The following is a 14,473-nucleotide window of genomic DNA, read 5'->3' as shown; positions in this document are numbered from 1 at the left end:
CTAGGACAGCAGTTCAGAGGACCTGGTGATGACGCATCTATCATTACCTTCTGTAGCCTCCTCCCACTAGATGTGGTGGATTTTTGGAATGGCCTTCATTGCTGTTCCAATCCAGATTCTCTTTACCTATATGAGGTCACCAGGCTGGAACTTGTGGGCCAGCTCATGCATGCGGAAGGGCACAGAGTCTAACTGTCTGACAAATAGCCCTCTGGGTCTGTTGCAGGGCCTGTAAGGACTTGGGGAGAGGATGGTTAGTAATGTCTGTCTCATGAACTTCTTGATACAAGATGCATCTGGTCCTTAGGAGAGCAAAAGGTAGGACTGGCCCAATTTTTGCCATTATCAAGGCCATATTTTAAAGGGTGTTTTGTTTTTATTGTTATTTTTAAAGATTTATTATTTATTATTATTTAAGATTTATTATCTATTATTATGCTTATGGTATGTATGTCTGCATGCCAGAAGAGGGCGACAGATCTCATTATAGATGGTTGTGAGCCACCATATAGTTGCTGGAAATTGAATTCAGGACCTCTGGAAGAGCTACCAGTGCTCCTTAACCTCTGAGCCATCTCTCCAGCCCAAGTTTTTTTGTTTTTAACCTTTTTACCTGTCCTGAGCTTTGTAGCCTATCTAATTAATGTGTAATGCCTTTCCTAGATTTGGGGATATTTTAACTATGAAGGCAAGGCCATTATCAGACCCCAGAGATATGGGCAATCCATACCTAGGGAGTACTCCTGGAGAAGCTTCTTGGTGATTATTGAGGCAGTCTCTGTCATAATTGGGGAAGGTTTCTTCTCATCCCAAGAAGGTGTCTTCAGGGGCTGGAGATATGGCTCAGAGGTTAAGTGGCAGTCGGGTTGATTTCAGTTAAGTCCAGTACCCGGTCCTCTCTGGTGGTGTTCCTGGGCCTGGACCCCACCCAGGACATTTCCCCCTCCTTTGGGGTTTACCTGTGCACAGATGACACACCCAGAAATAATGTCATTGACAAGACTCCAGCTGAGAGATGTAGAATCTGGGCCTAAGGAGCTCAGTAGTTTGGGTGGCCCTTAGGTGAGTGGCTTGGTGGCCCTCTATTACCAGCTGTCTTTCAATAACTATTGGAGTACAGGCCTTTTGTCTGGCAACATCCACCAAACCTTTTAATTTTGTTTGGTACTCTCTCACTTGGCCCAGTCAATCTCCTCCAATATATAGTCTGAGCACTGAAGCAGTTTAGATTCAGGCAATGTCACCAAATCTGGAGTGGCTCTAAGGCTTCCTCCTGGGCTGCCAGTTCCACTACCCTATTACCTCATGTTTTGGGTGAGTTTCCCTTTTGGTATCCATTGACCATTTTGGGTGGTAGTCAGAGGACTTCCAACAATGTAGGATTTCCTCTTCATTTTTGGTCTCCTTATTGGTTGGGGTGAAGAGCCCTCTTTCATTACAGGGCCCTATGTATGTGGGCATTGCAAAAAGCATACTAGCTATCAGCGTATATGGGGTGACCTTGGTTTTCTTCTAGCGGAGCCCCTGAGTTAGTGCCAGGACTCAGCTTGTTAGCTGTGTGTTCCTCAGTTAAGTGATTGAACTTCACATAGTCTTCTCCTGGGTTATCACCAGAGCCCCAGCGTACCTAGTTTCTTTCTGGATAAAACTGCTCCCATCAGTATACCCTGTCTCCTGCAGTGGGGCATTAGTCAGGTCAGGCCTGACAGGTTGAATGAGCGACACTACTTCTAGGCAATTGTGCAGAACACAGGGTCATCATCTGGTAACAGACTAGCAGCACTGAGGGCTGATATTATGCAGAACCAGATATGGGGGCTGGTTCAGGAGCACCTGGGTATCTGACATCCATCTTTCTGAAGTGCCCCATAGGAAGGCCTGTTTTAGGGTTTTTAATCCAGTGAAGAGATACCATGACCATAGCAACTCATAAAGAAAAACATTTAATTGATGCTGGCTTGTAGTTCAGAGATTTAATCCGTCATTGTCATGGAGGGAAACTGGATAACATGCAGGTGGACATGTTGCTGGAGAAGCGGCTGAGAGTTCTATATCTAGAACCTCAGACAGCAGGAAGAGAGTGACTCTGAGGGTGGCTTGAGCATCTGAAACCTCAAAACCCACTCCTCAGTGACATACTTCCTCCAACAAGGCCACACCTCCTAATAGTGTCATTCCTTATGGGCCTATGAGGCCATTTTCATTCACATCATCACAGGGTCTCAACTGAATGTGGAGAGTGAGGAACGGTCCTGCCCCACAAGTCTGCTTATCAGCTGCCTTCCCAGAAGAGCAGTTTTGGCCATGACCTGGATACAAGGGGCCACTGAGATTGAGAGGACTCCCTTTACTCTTCCCCGGTCTCATCCACATACAGGTGGAAGGTTTGCTGATGTCTCGGGGAGCCAGGCCTAGAGTTTTCTTAGGACTTGAAAAGCCTTCTGTTTTCTGTTGAGTCTCGGTTGTTATAGAGACAATGACACCATGTCTCAACAACAAAAATAAAACACCAAATAAAGTAAAATAATTGAAAAGAAAAAGCTAAGCAAGACCATTGTTGGGAGGAGCACACATTGTGCATAATTAAAGATGGAATTTTGAATACCACTTTTAGACTTTTAAAAGATAGTTTAGGGGAGTTTCCCTGCATCTAATGAGTCATGAACATCTGTGAACCCTTTTAGGGATGTTTTTGAGTCTAGCAATTGTAAAGACCAGTTTATGAATACTAAAAAACTTATGTAGAATTTTTCACAAGTTTTAATTTTTTAACTTAATATATGTCTTAGTTAGGTTTCTCTTGCTGTGATAATGACCATGACCAGAAGAAACATGAGGAGGAATGGGTTTATTTCATCTTATACTTAGAGGTAACAGCCCATCACTGAGGGAAGCCAGGGCAGGACAGTCCTTCACTGAGGGAAGCCAGGGCAGGACAGTCTTTGACTGAGGGAAGCCAGTGGAGTCAGGAGCTGAAGCAGAAGAAGCGCTGTTTGCTGACTGATTACTCTCTATGGCTTGCTCAACTCACTTTCATATCCCACCCAGGACCACCTGCCCAGGGCGACACCACCCACAGTAGACTATGCCCTTTTCTGTCAATATAGCAATTAAGAAAATGCCCCCACAGACTTGTCTACAACCAATCCGATGAAAGCATTTTCTCAATAGAGTTTTCTCATACCATTTGACTCTAGCTTGTGTCTAGTCAACAACAAAGCAAAATTGAAACAAAGCAAATACAAAACCACCAGAACAACATGTAAGACAAAGATTTCATTTGTGTAAAAATACATAATTTGGGATATGTAAGACCCCTGTGCTTCTAGATTTTAAGTTTACTTTATAAGATTAAAGCTACATTGAGGGGAGGAGAGAATTCAGTAGAACTGTCCTAAATACTAAGCACTGGCATGCTGGCTAGTTTATGTCAACTTGACAGAAGCTAGAGTCACTGGATAGGAGGGAGCTTCAGCAGGGAAAATGCCTCCATAAGGTGGGCTATAGGCAAGACTGTAGGGATCTTCTTAGTTAGGAATCCATGAGGGAGTGCCCAGAGCCTGGGCTGGTGGTCCTGGGTTCTGTAAGAAGGCAAGCTGAGCAAACCATGGAGAGCAAACCAGTAAGCAGCACCACTTCTCCAGTTCTTGCCTCCAGGTTTCTGCCCTGTTTGAGCTCCTATCCTGACTTCCTTTGATGTGGAAGTGAAAGCCAAAAAAACCCGTCCTCCCTAAGTTGCTCTGGCCATGGTGTTCCATCCCTGCAATAGTGACCCTGAGACTCTGTGCTTCAGAGTCTTGAAACGTGTATTGGTTATCTTTTTAAATTTATTTTTATTTTGAGATAGGGTTTCTCTGTATGTAGCTCTGATTGTGCTGGAACTCACTCTGTAAACGAGACTGACCTCAAACAGAGATTTGCCTGCCTCTGCCTCCCGAGTGCTGGGATTAAAGGCGTGTGTCACCACTGTCCAGCTTGGTCACCTTTCTATTGCTGTGATGAAACTCTCTGACCAGAGCAGCTTATAGAAGGAAGGGTTTCTTTTTACATTTCCTCCAGCAAGGCCATATTTCCTAAACCTACCCAAACCGTGCCACCAACAGAAAACCAAGTAGTCAAATGTCCAAAACTGTGGGAGACATCTCATCAAACAACCAGAGAGTGCTCTATCTTAAAGAAAACTTCATTTTGTTTGTTGAGAATTTCAAAGTTGAAATTAAAATGGGCACAATTTTGGGTTTAAGTGTGAATCTCTGAAGCACCTGTGTGTGCTGCCTACTAGACAGTGTGTTTACCTGCTTAAGGAATGACGTACAAGAAGCTGGGCATGCTGTCACCTCTCAAACCGGCAGAGCAGCCATGAGGAAGGGCCTGTTGAATTCTCTTAGGTCGCTCCATGTTGTACTGTTTTGTAGGGTTTTTTTTTTTTTTTTTGTCAGTTTGATAGAAATTATTGTCATCTGGGAAGAGGTAACCTCAACTGAGAAAATGCCTCCATCAGATTGTCTATAGAGCATTATTTTGGTAAATGATTGATGTGGGAAGGCCCAGCTCACTGTTGGCAGTGCCTGGGCAGGTGGTCCTGGGAGATAAAGGAGATTGAATATAAGCCCGAGGAGCAAGCCAGAAAGCAGCACCCACATTCCTGTGTGGTCTCTGCTTCAGTTCCTGTCTCCTGGTTCCTGTCTTAGCTTCTCTCAATGATGGACTCTGATACAGACATGTAGGCCTTTCCTCTCAAGTTGCTTTTAGTAAATGGTGTTTATCACAGCAATAGGAAGCTAACTAGGATAATAGTCCATGAAGAAGGTCTTTCACTTGTTCTGCCCTTAAAGCTTCTCAGATAACTGATACATGCTCACTCAGATATGTAAGATAATCTTCTCTGTGTAAAATTACAACTAATGAGGAGCTGAAGAGATGACTCATAAATTCAGAGCATGTACCGCTTACCCATCCAAGTTCATTTCTCAGTACCATGTCATACAACTCACATGTAGCCCCAGCTCCAGGGGATTTGCTATCCCTTCCTGGCCTCAATGGGCACCTACACGCATAAATAAGGATATTTTCCTAAATCTCAATTGTTTGAGATTTAATGACATTACAGCCATCTGGCCAGTGACATGTAGATTTGTGTTTAGTGATTGAGGACTGTGGCATGCTGACACTGGTTGTCAAAAGGAAGGGCAGGTCTTAGAAGTCATTTCAGAGAACCATGGTTCACATTTTGCCTTAGAGTTGTGGGGGTGGAGCTCCTGGTAATGTCAATAGGCCTGCCCTTGAAACTAGAGATTAGGTGGTAGGAACGTCTCCTGTGCCTACTTGCTGTGTACTAGTCTTTGTAGCAAGGTTCTTTTCAAGATAAGAAGCCAGGAATTGGTGGTTCCCAGAGCTGTAGACTGTAAATTAACCTGTAAATAATGTATTTTGATCATATGTACCCCAAATTCCCCCTTGAAGGCCCCCCAGGTTTAATCCTGAAATTTGCTGGGGAAAAACCAGTTCCACCATTTTGATCAAATTAAAGTAAGATTTTATTTAAATATTAAATACTGAACAAGATGGAATTTGGTCAAGACCACCATCTGGAAACTTTCTTAAGAGTGGCCTCCAGACATGTGTTGGCAGGGCATATATGGACAAAACCCAGAGACCACCACACTTTCCCATGGGGTGAGTGTAATGGTCTGTCCTGTCCCTTTAAGAGATAAGCCCCCCCACCCACTCCCCCACCCTCCACCACCAAGGCAGGCAGATCGTCCTTTCTTTTCCATCCTCCTTGAAGAGGCGCTTCTACATCCTCTTCTCTCCCTATTCTCCCCCCTTTCTTCCCTCCCCATCCTCTTTTCTCTCTCTCTCCAATCTCTCCTCTCTTCCCTCTCATCTCTCTCATCTTCTCTCTCCTTCTCTCTCCTCTCTCTCCTTCTCCTCTCCTCTCATCCATCGCTTCTCTCTCGTCTCTCTTCCCCCCTTCTCCCTTCCCACCCTTTCCATTTCACCGCTCCATACCCCACTAATAAATCCCCACTTTCTCTGCATGGCATGTCTCTGTCTCTAACCCACGGGATCTGCTTGCCCCTTGAGCCCATTGCCACTCGGGTAATGCAGTGTTTGACCACCCCCACCCGCGGCTCCTTGGTTTATTTTATCATAAATAACAGTGAGGCTTGTTTTCATTTCCAGGACTGTACTCCTAGAACTCCAGGATGTTTACCTGGTCCTTGGGAAGGTGTTTACAGGTGCTCTCTCGCTCTCTCTGTGGCTCCTGTTCTACACAGCTGAACTTGGACTTCTCCTTCCTGTTTCATGAGTGTGCCCCTTATAATAAAGAAAAATATAACTAATCTATCTTTAGCTAGCTTGGTTTTTTCTCAACCCGAGATAGATATTCAACAAGAGGGCCAGGCAGTAGTGGTAAACACCTTTAATTCAAGCACTCGGGAGGCAGAGGCAGGTGGATCTCTGTGAGTTTGAGGCAAGTCAAGGCAAAACAGAGAGAATTTGTCTCAAAAAAATAAGAGACAGAGACAGAGAAAGGGAAGGAGGGAGGGAGGGAAGGAGGGGGGCGTGTTAGGGATGTAGTTACTTCACGTATTGGCTGGGCGGGCGGGACAATCGAGCATGCTTGGTCTATCTTGCGAGACGTCAGACCAGAGCATGTTAAGTACACTAAATGTTTAGTACTGCCTAATCTAGTTAAGAATTGGGGTTGGACTGGGCAGTGGTTGCACACTCTTTAATTCAAGCACTCTGGAGGCAGAGGGCAGGCAGTTCTCTGTGAGTCAGAGGTCGAGTCCAGCCTGGTTTACAAGAGCTAGTTCCAGGACAGGCTAAAAAGCTACAGAGAAACCCTGTCTCAAAAAACAAAAGCAAACAAATAAACAAACAAAAAAGAGTCAGGTTGGAAAGATGGGCTCAGCAATTAAGATTTCTTCCTGCTCTTGAAGATGGAACTTCAGTTCCCAGCACTCATGTCAGGCCTCACAACTGTCTCCAGCTCCTAGTTATCTGATGCACGTACACACACACACACACAAATCCTGAGAGAGAATCAGCCAGAGACAGAGAGATGGCTCAGAACATAAAAGCACTTGCCACACAGGCCTGCTAAGGAGCATTCAGTCCCCAGAACTCACCATAGAAGGGGAGTCGTTACTCCCAAAAGCTGTGTGCTGACCTCCTCATGCATACTGTGGTAGGTGCATGACCACCCCATGCACAATAATAAGTTTTAGAAAAAGAATCAGAACTAGGCAAAACTACATACTGTAATCTCAGTACTTGGAAGTAAAGAGCCAGGAATTCAGCATCATCTTTTTTTGTAGTATTGCTTCTGGGGCCCAGAAGCAGATGGATTATTGGGAGTTCAAGACCAGCCTGGTCTACATGGTGAACATAGTAAGACTCAGTCACAAAAAAGGTGGATGGAGATGCCATCCTCCACAACACAGGAAGCTTGAGGTCAGCCTAGGCTACCTGAGCCCCTGTCTGAACAAAAAGGAGCTAGAACCAAATGTTATGGGTATATCTTTTAAGTCCAGTACCCAAGAGGCAAAAGAAGGAGGACCCCTGATACATAGTTCCATGGCCATACATAGTTCCAGACCAGCCAGAGATACGTAATGAAACCATGTCTCAAAACAAAACAAAAACACCATAGCTTTATTTTAAATCCTAACTCAACTTTAATTCACAGCCTACCTTATCTATTTATATCTCAGCCTACATTCCCATGTTTCCTATCATATCATTTATAAACAAATCTGAAATGTTTATCTCTTGAGAAAGGCACTTGCTCTATGACCCAGGATGACCTCATACTTATGGCAGTCTTCCGATCTCCACCTCCTGTGTGCTGGGTGTGACATAGCATGTGTGTCTTGCCACATACACTCTCTATCTCTAAATGGTAGAGACTTCCATAATAAGTATATGGAATTGAGATTGTGGTAGAACCTTACCTAATATTCACAAGGGTTCAATTTCCAACGCTGGGAAGAAAAGGAAACAAAAAAGAGCAGGGCCAGTGGGATGGCTCAAGTAGGTAAAGGCTCATGCTGCCAATCTGGCAACCCTGAGTTCAGTGCCTGGAACTCCCATGATGGAAGGAAAAAACCAAACTCCTGCAAATTGTCCTCTGATATCTCATGTGTGCCATTGCGTATGTGTGCATACACCCACACACTAGATAAATGTAATTTTTTAAAAATTTGTAAAGGGTAACAGAATAGTCAGGCTTTTCTTTTAAATAAGGACTATTATTCAAAATGTCATTATGAGTAAGTTATCTCTCTAAACCTCAAATTACTAGTCAGGTGACTATCTCTCATTCAGGAGTTCTATGAATATTAAATAGCAATGTAAATAAGATACCCAGTACAAAGGAGACATTCAGGATTATGAGGGCAAATTCCAACCTTTATTCCTACTGAAGGGCTGACTCAGACTCACAGCTAGGATGTCAAAAACAAGCTCATGTTTGCCAAGTTTATCTTCTGGAGTTACCCTTGAAAAAAGCAAAGAAAGTTTAGTTCTAGCCCAAGAGCTGCCTTGAAAGAGTGAGAAATGGCCGGGCGGTGGTGGCGCACGCCTTTAATCCCAGCACTCGGGAGGCAGAGGCAGGTGGATCTCTGTGAGTTCGAGACCAGCCTGGTCTACAAGAGCTAGCTCCAGGACAGGCTCCAAAGCCACAGAGAAACTCTGTCTCGAAAAACCAAAAAAAAAAAAAAAAAAAAAAGAAAGAGTGAGAAATGGAGTGGACGAAGAGTGAGCATGCGGGGCATGGTGGTGCATGCCTTCAATCCCAGCCTTCTGTTTCCTTGGAAACATATTTTTTAAGATGGGATCTCACTATCTAACCCTGCTACTGACCTAAAACTCACAGAAATATGCCTGCCTCTACCTTCCGAGTGCTGAAATTAAAGGTATATGCCACAACTGGCTTGTCTATGGCTTCTATTGCTGTGAAGAGATGCCATGACCATGGCAATTTTTATAAAGGAAGACATGTAATTTTTATAAAGGAAGACATGTAATTTTTATAAAGGAACACATGTAATTTTTATAAAGGAAGATATGTAATTTTTATAAAGGAAGACATGTAATGGGTGGTTTGCAGTTTCAGAGGATTAGTCCACTATCATGGAGGGACATGGTGGTGTGCTGGCAGACACAGGGCTGGAGGAGGAGCTGAGCATTCTTCTTGGTCTGTAAGCAGCAGGGAGAGACTATCACACTGGGTGTGGCTTGAGCATATTTGAGACCTCAAAGCCCACCTACACAGCAACATACTTCCTCCAACAAGGCTATACCTACTCCAATAAGGCAAAGCCTCCTAATAGTGCCACTCCCTATGGGCCAAGCATTTAAACACATGAGTCTATAGGGGCCATACCTATTCAAACTACCACATGGCTCAAGATTTATTTTAAAAATTAGTTTATTTTATGTGTATGTGTGAGTGCCTGCATATATGTATGTGTATCACATGCATGCCTGGTGCCTTGAGGAGGCCAGAATGAGTTACACATGGTTGTGAGCTGCTATGTGGCTACTAAGAAACTGAACCTGAGTTCTCTGTAAGAGTAACAAGTACTCTTAACGTCTCCCATTTATCCAGCTCTATATTTTCAGAATTTCTGGTACATTTTGCCCCAGAGTCAGATATCAGTGATATCACTACCCATTGTCCACTATTTAGTTAGTTTTTTCAAGACAGGATTTTTCTGTATAGCCCTGGTTGTATAATTCACTCTGTAGACCAGGCTGACCTCAAACTCACCTGCCTCTGCCTCCAGAGTGCTGGGATGAAAGGCATGGCCAGCACATCTGGTTTAAAGATTATTTTATTTATGCATTTTATGTATATGGGTGCTTTGTTTGCTTGTAGGTCTGTACACTAGAAGAGGGCACCAGGCCCCATCATAGACAGCTGTGAGCCACCGTGCGGTTGCTGAGAATTGAACTCAGGACCCCTAGAAGAGCAGCAGTGCTCTTAAACTGGAACCCTCTCTCCAGTCCTTTATTTTAGTTTTCATTTTAGAGGATTTTGTTTGTTTGTTTAGCTGGTTTTGGGGGTTGCTGCTGCAGGTTTTGCAGGTTTATTTTATTTAAGAATGGACCTTGATGTAGCCTAGGCTGCCTTTGAGTTTATGACCCTTCTACCTCTACCTCCTAAATTCTATATTACAGGCATAGGCTACCAGGACTGGTGGCTGTGATTGCTGCCTTCTTTTGGGAGTCAAGCAGTATTCCGTTCTTATTTTATGTTCTGGAGTAGTACACTAAGTAATTATTGGGTGCAATTTTCTAAGCCCTATATTAAATAAATTTGTTTGCCAGATAACAGAGCATCCTAAGATGCCCCGAGCTTCACAAGCCTGGATCTGATCCTGATTGCCAAGAGTCTAATACAGGAACAATAACAACAATCTCAAGATTGTAGCCAAGTTGTGCTTGCTTTCATTTTAAAAAACACACGGAAAAGTGAGTCTTATGATGATGAAGGATAAAATAACAACTTGAATAAATTTGTAATCAGAAGACCACAAGTGATTACAGATGATTGGCGTCCAGCTCATGAAGTGCAATTACTCCTAGGTGTGAGAGAAGATAAAGGAACCACTAAATAGATGTGTATCTCAATCTTGAACATTTATCTAATGAATTAGCATTCCCTACCCTTACATTTAATTATTAAAAATTAATAAATGGTAATTAATGGATTTGTACTACAAAATTTCTTACCTTTGGTAATCATTTCTCATGTAAACTCACAGCATGTAATGTTTTTTTTTTTTCAAGAAATACTCTTCCACGTTGAAAAACTCATTTGCTTACTATTTAGAACAAAAAGCTTCAAGGAAAAGAGAAGGGCTTCCTTCAAAGCAAATCATAATGCTGGGGGTAGCTCAGTGACAGGGGACTTCATGTGCTGAGGTCCTGCTTCACCCGTAACTCCAGTGGGAACAGAAAACAAAATCACAAATAAACATCAAGTGTGAATGGGCTACGTCATACCCTTTCCTCCCAGCCCATGGGAAAAACGCTCTGGACAGAGATAAACAAACCCCATATTCTCATTTGAGCAGCTGAGTCAAGGAAAAGGAAGGATTTCAAAGCTTTGCTGAGTCGTAGAATTGCTGAAGATGGTCCTGGAGAGCAATCAGTATGGAACAGCAAATGGTCAGGACTGTTTCTGGGTTTACAGTCTCTCCCTTGGTAGCCCTTGCTGGCTTTGAATTCAAAATCATGCTTCTGCCTCCCGACTGCTGGGATTCTGAGCTTGTGCCACCATGGCTGGCCTTCTCTTTTGTTTGTTTTATTTGCTGTTAGGAATGGAGCCCATTGCCTAAGCTCTACCTGTGAATAAATGCATACACACCCAGCCCCAGATCTTCATTTCCTGTGTACAAGTAGGACTCTGCTCAGAAGTAGGAAGCTGGAGGTTAAAAAACACGGAACAGAAACCAATCGGCAAAGGAAACATAAACTAACACTTTTCGTTTCTTGGTTTTAAAATACCGCATTTTTTTGGCCAGGCATTTGCATAAAATGTGTTCCATTTAAAATATTTCAGGCAGGGTGGAGAAGCTCACACCTTTAATCCCAGCACTCAGGAGGCAGAGGCAGGTGGATCTCTGTGAGTTGAAGGCCTGACTGCACTAGAACTGGCTGGCAGTGAATTTGAGCTCTGGGGTTACAGGCATGCACCACATAATGCCTGGCTCTGTCAGTCTCTTTGTTAAAATTCTGTTAGCATAGCTATTTGAACCATGAAGAAGTATGTCTCTAAGGATTATGGATGTTTTCTTTTTTTTTTTTTTTTTTTTTTTTTTTTTTTTTTTTTTTTTTTTGGTTTTTCAAGACAGGGTTTCTCTGCAGCTTTTTTAGAGCCTGTCCTGGACCTAGCTCTTGTAGACCAGGCTGGCCTCGAACTCACAGAGATCCGCCTGCCTCTGCCTCCCGAGTGCTGGGATTAAAGGTGTGCGCCACCACCGCCCGGCTGGATGTTTTCTATTTAGTTGGTTTCCTTGTCCATTCATTACTAGCCATGATAATGACAATATAAATTAAACTATAGCTGGGCGGTGGGGGTGCATTCCTTTAATCACAGCACTGGGTAGGCGGAGGTAGGCAGATCTCTGTGAGTTTGAGGCCAGCCTGGTCTGCAGTGCTAGGACAGCTAGGGCTGTTACACAGAGAAACTCTGTCTCGAAAGACCAAAGGCAGAGAAAATAAAAGTATCAGTACTGTAAATATTTAATTTAGTGAAACTTTACCCAGTTGCATATGCATATCCAGTACTTTGCTAATGCGATGTTTTTATATTATCTTTAGCTTCTACGTCAAACCACTATAGACATTAACATCAGCTTCAAACTGCTATAGCCTCTAACGCCAGCTTCCAGTTAGTCTTCTTTGAGGCTTCTAATGCCTTTTGCTGTCTTCTTCCTGGAGCTCACTAAACTACCTCTTTTGTCACATACTCTGGCACTAGCATCTGGGGAAGAGTTAGTTCTCTGCTTTGCCCGCCCTGCTTTGTCTGGTGGCACTGATCGCAGCCGTCTTCTCTATGTGACTCTGTGAAAACCACGTGTTCATTGTTTTAGCCCAGTTCTCAGGCAGCAGAGCCAGAGATGGGGGTTCTTATGACCGAGAAGTTCTTGAGAGTGATCTCAGTTGAAACCTTTGAGAGGAAACAAGATGCACTCGGGAGGCAGAGGCAGGAGGATCTCTGAGTTTGAGGCCAACCTGCACTACAGAGCAAGTTCTAAGACAATCAGGGCTACAAAGAGAAACCTTGTCTCAAAACAGCAAACCCAGGGAGAGGGAGAACAATAGAGTGGGGAAAAGACTAGGCAAAAATGCAAGGTCAGTTAAGTTGTCTTCATCACTTCCCTATCACCAGCTCCTTTAAAGGAAAGCATTTAATTGGAACTTGCTTACAATTTTAGAGGTTTAGTCTATATCATCCTCATAGCGGGAGCATGGTGGCATGCAAGGAGACATGGTAGCTGAGAATTCTACATCCAGTTCTGCAGGCAGCAGGAAGAGAGACAGAGAGCAACTGGGGCTGGCTTGGGCTTCTGAAACCCCAAAGCACACCTCCAGTGACACACTTCCTCAAAAAAGGCCACACCCCCTAATCTCTCTTAAGTAGTATCATTCCCTAATGATCATGCATTTAAATATATGAGCCTATGGAATGCATTCCTTTTCAAACTACCACCAAATCTATGCTAAATTTGACCCCAGAAAGAGCTCTGGTCCTGGTTAGACCTGGGGAATTTGTCTTGCCTTGACGCAACCCTTTCGCAATCTACAATCATTCAGTCATCAACCTATAATCTGCCAAGGAGGTAGAAAAGTAGTGGGACGTCAAACCTTCCAATTGAGTAGCTTCCAACATTCAAGGTCAGTTCACCCAACTGGAGGAAAGCAGGAATTGCTAACAGCCAGTCAAGGGTCATAGCCTGTGACAGCTGGGTAATGAGGTCTAGGCAGGGTGCTAACATTGGTTTGTGAGGTTAGGTTAGTTAAAGCTAGACAGTGTAATTGGTAAATCTTTTACTTAACCACCGTGCAGTGTGCCCATAACATGATGAAAAGAAACAAGCACTCAAAACTCACAGTCTTGCCCTTGGATGCCCCCAACTTGCATAACTGTCTAGCCTTCGGACCAGTGAAGACAGATGTAGGCATTGATCTATATACTATTAGTGAAAATTAACTTTCTCCTTTTTTTTTCCCCGAGACAGAGTTTCTCTGTGGCTTTGGAGCCTGTCCTGGAACTAGCTCTTGTAGACCAGGCTGGCCTCGAACTCACAGAGATCCGTCTGCCTCTGCCTCCCGAGTGCTGGGATTAAAGGCGTGCACCACCACCGCCCGGCTTAACTTTCTCCTTTTAAATTTAAACAGGAAACACAAATAGAAGCTCTAATTTTTTTGTTTTTGTTTTTGAGACAGGGTTTCTCTAACTGTCCTAACTGTCTTGGAACTAGCTCTGTATACCAGACTGGCTTCAAACTCACAGATACCTGCCTACCTCTACTTCCCGAGTGCTGGGGTTAAAGGCGTGCACCGCCATTGCCCACCTTGAAGTGCTAATATTTTCTTGCTGAATCTCTGCAAGTCAATCTCCCAACCCTGTTGGAAGGTCACGACACCATTCTTTAATACTCTGGAAGTACAGACTAAAATAGTCTGAGACTGAGAACACTGGTCTACACCTTTCTATTCCACCTCTAATGTCTTTCTCTGTAGCTGGCCCTTGCACCCATATTTCCCCACAATCCATGGACACTGCCACACTTAGCAGAGTCCCCTCTGTCAGCACTGTCTTCCTATACACAGTGTGCCCACAGTCAGGCCAGTGGTGGTGGTCCATGCCTGTGACTGAAGTACTAGGGAGGTTTAGGCAGGAGATTCAGGAGTTAAAGGTCATACTTAACTACATAACAAGTTCAAG

This window comes from Arvicola amphibius, chromosome 7, assembly GCF_903992535.2.
Source record: "Arvicola amphibius chromosome 7, mArvAmp1.2, whole genome shotgun sequence".
Lineage (NCBI taxonomy): Eukaryota > Metazoa > Chordata > Mammalia > Rodentia > Cricetidae > Arvicola > Arvicola amphibius.
Note: the sequence above shows the minus strand (reverse complement) of the source record.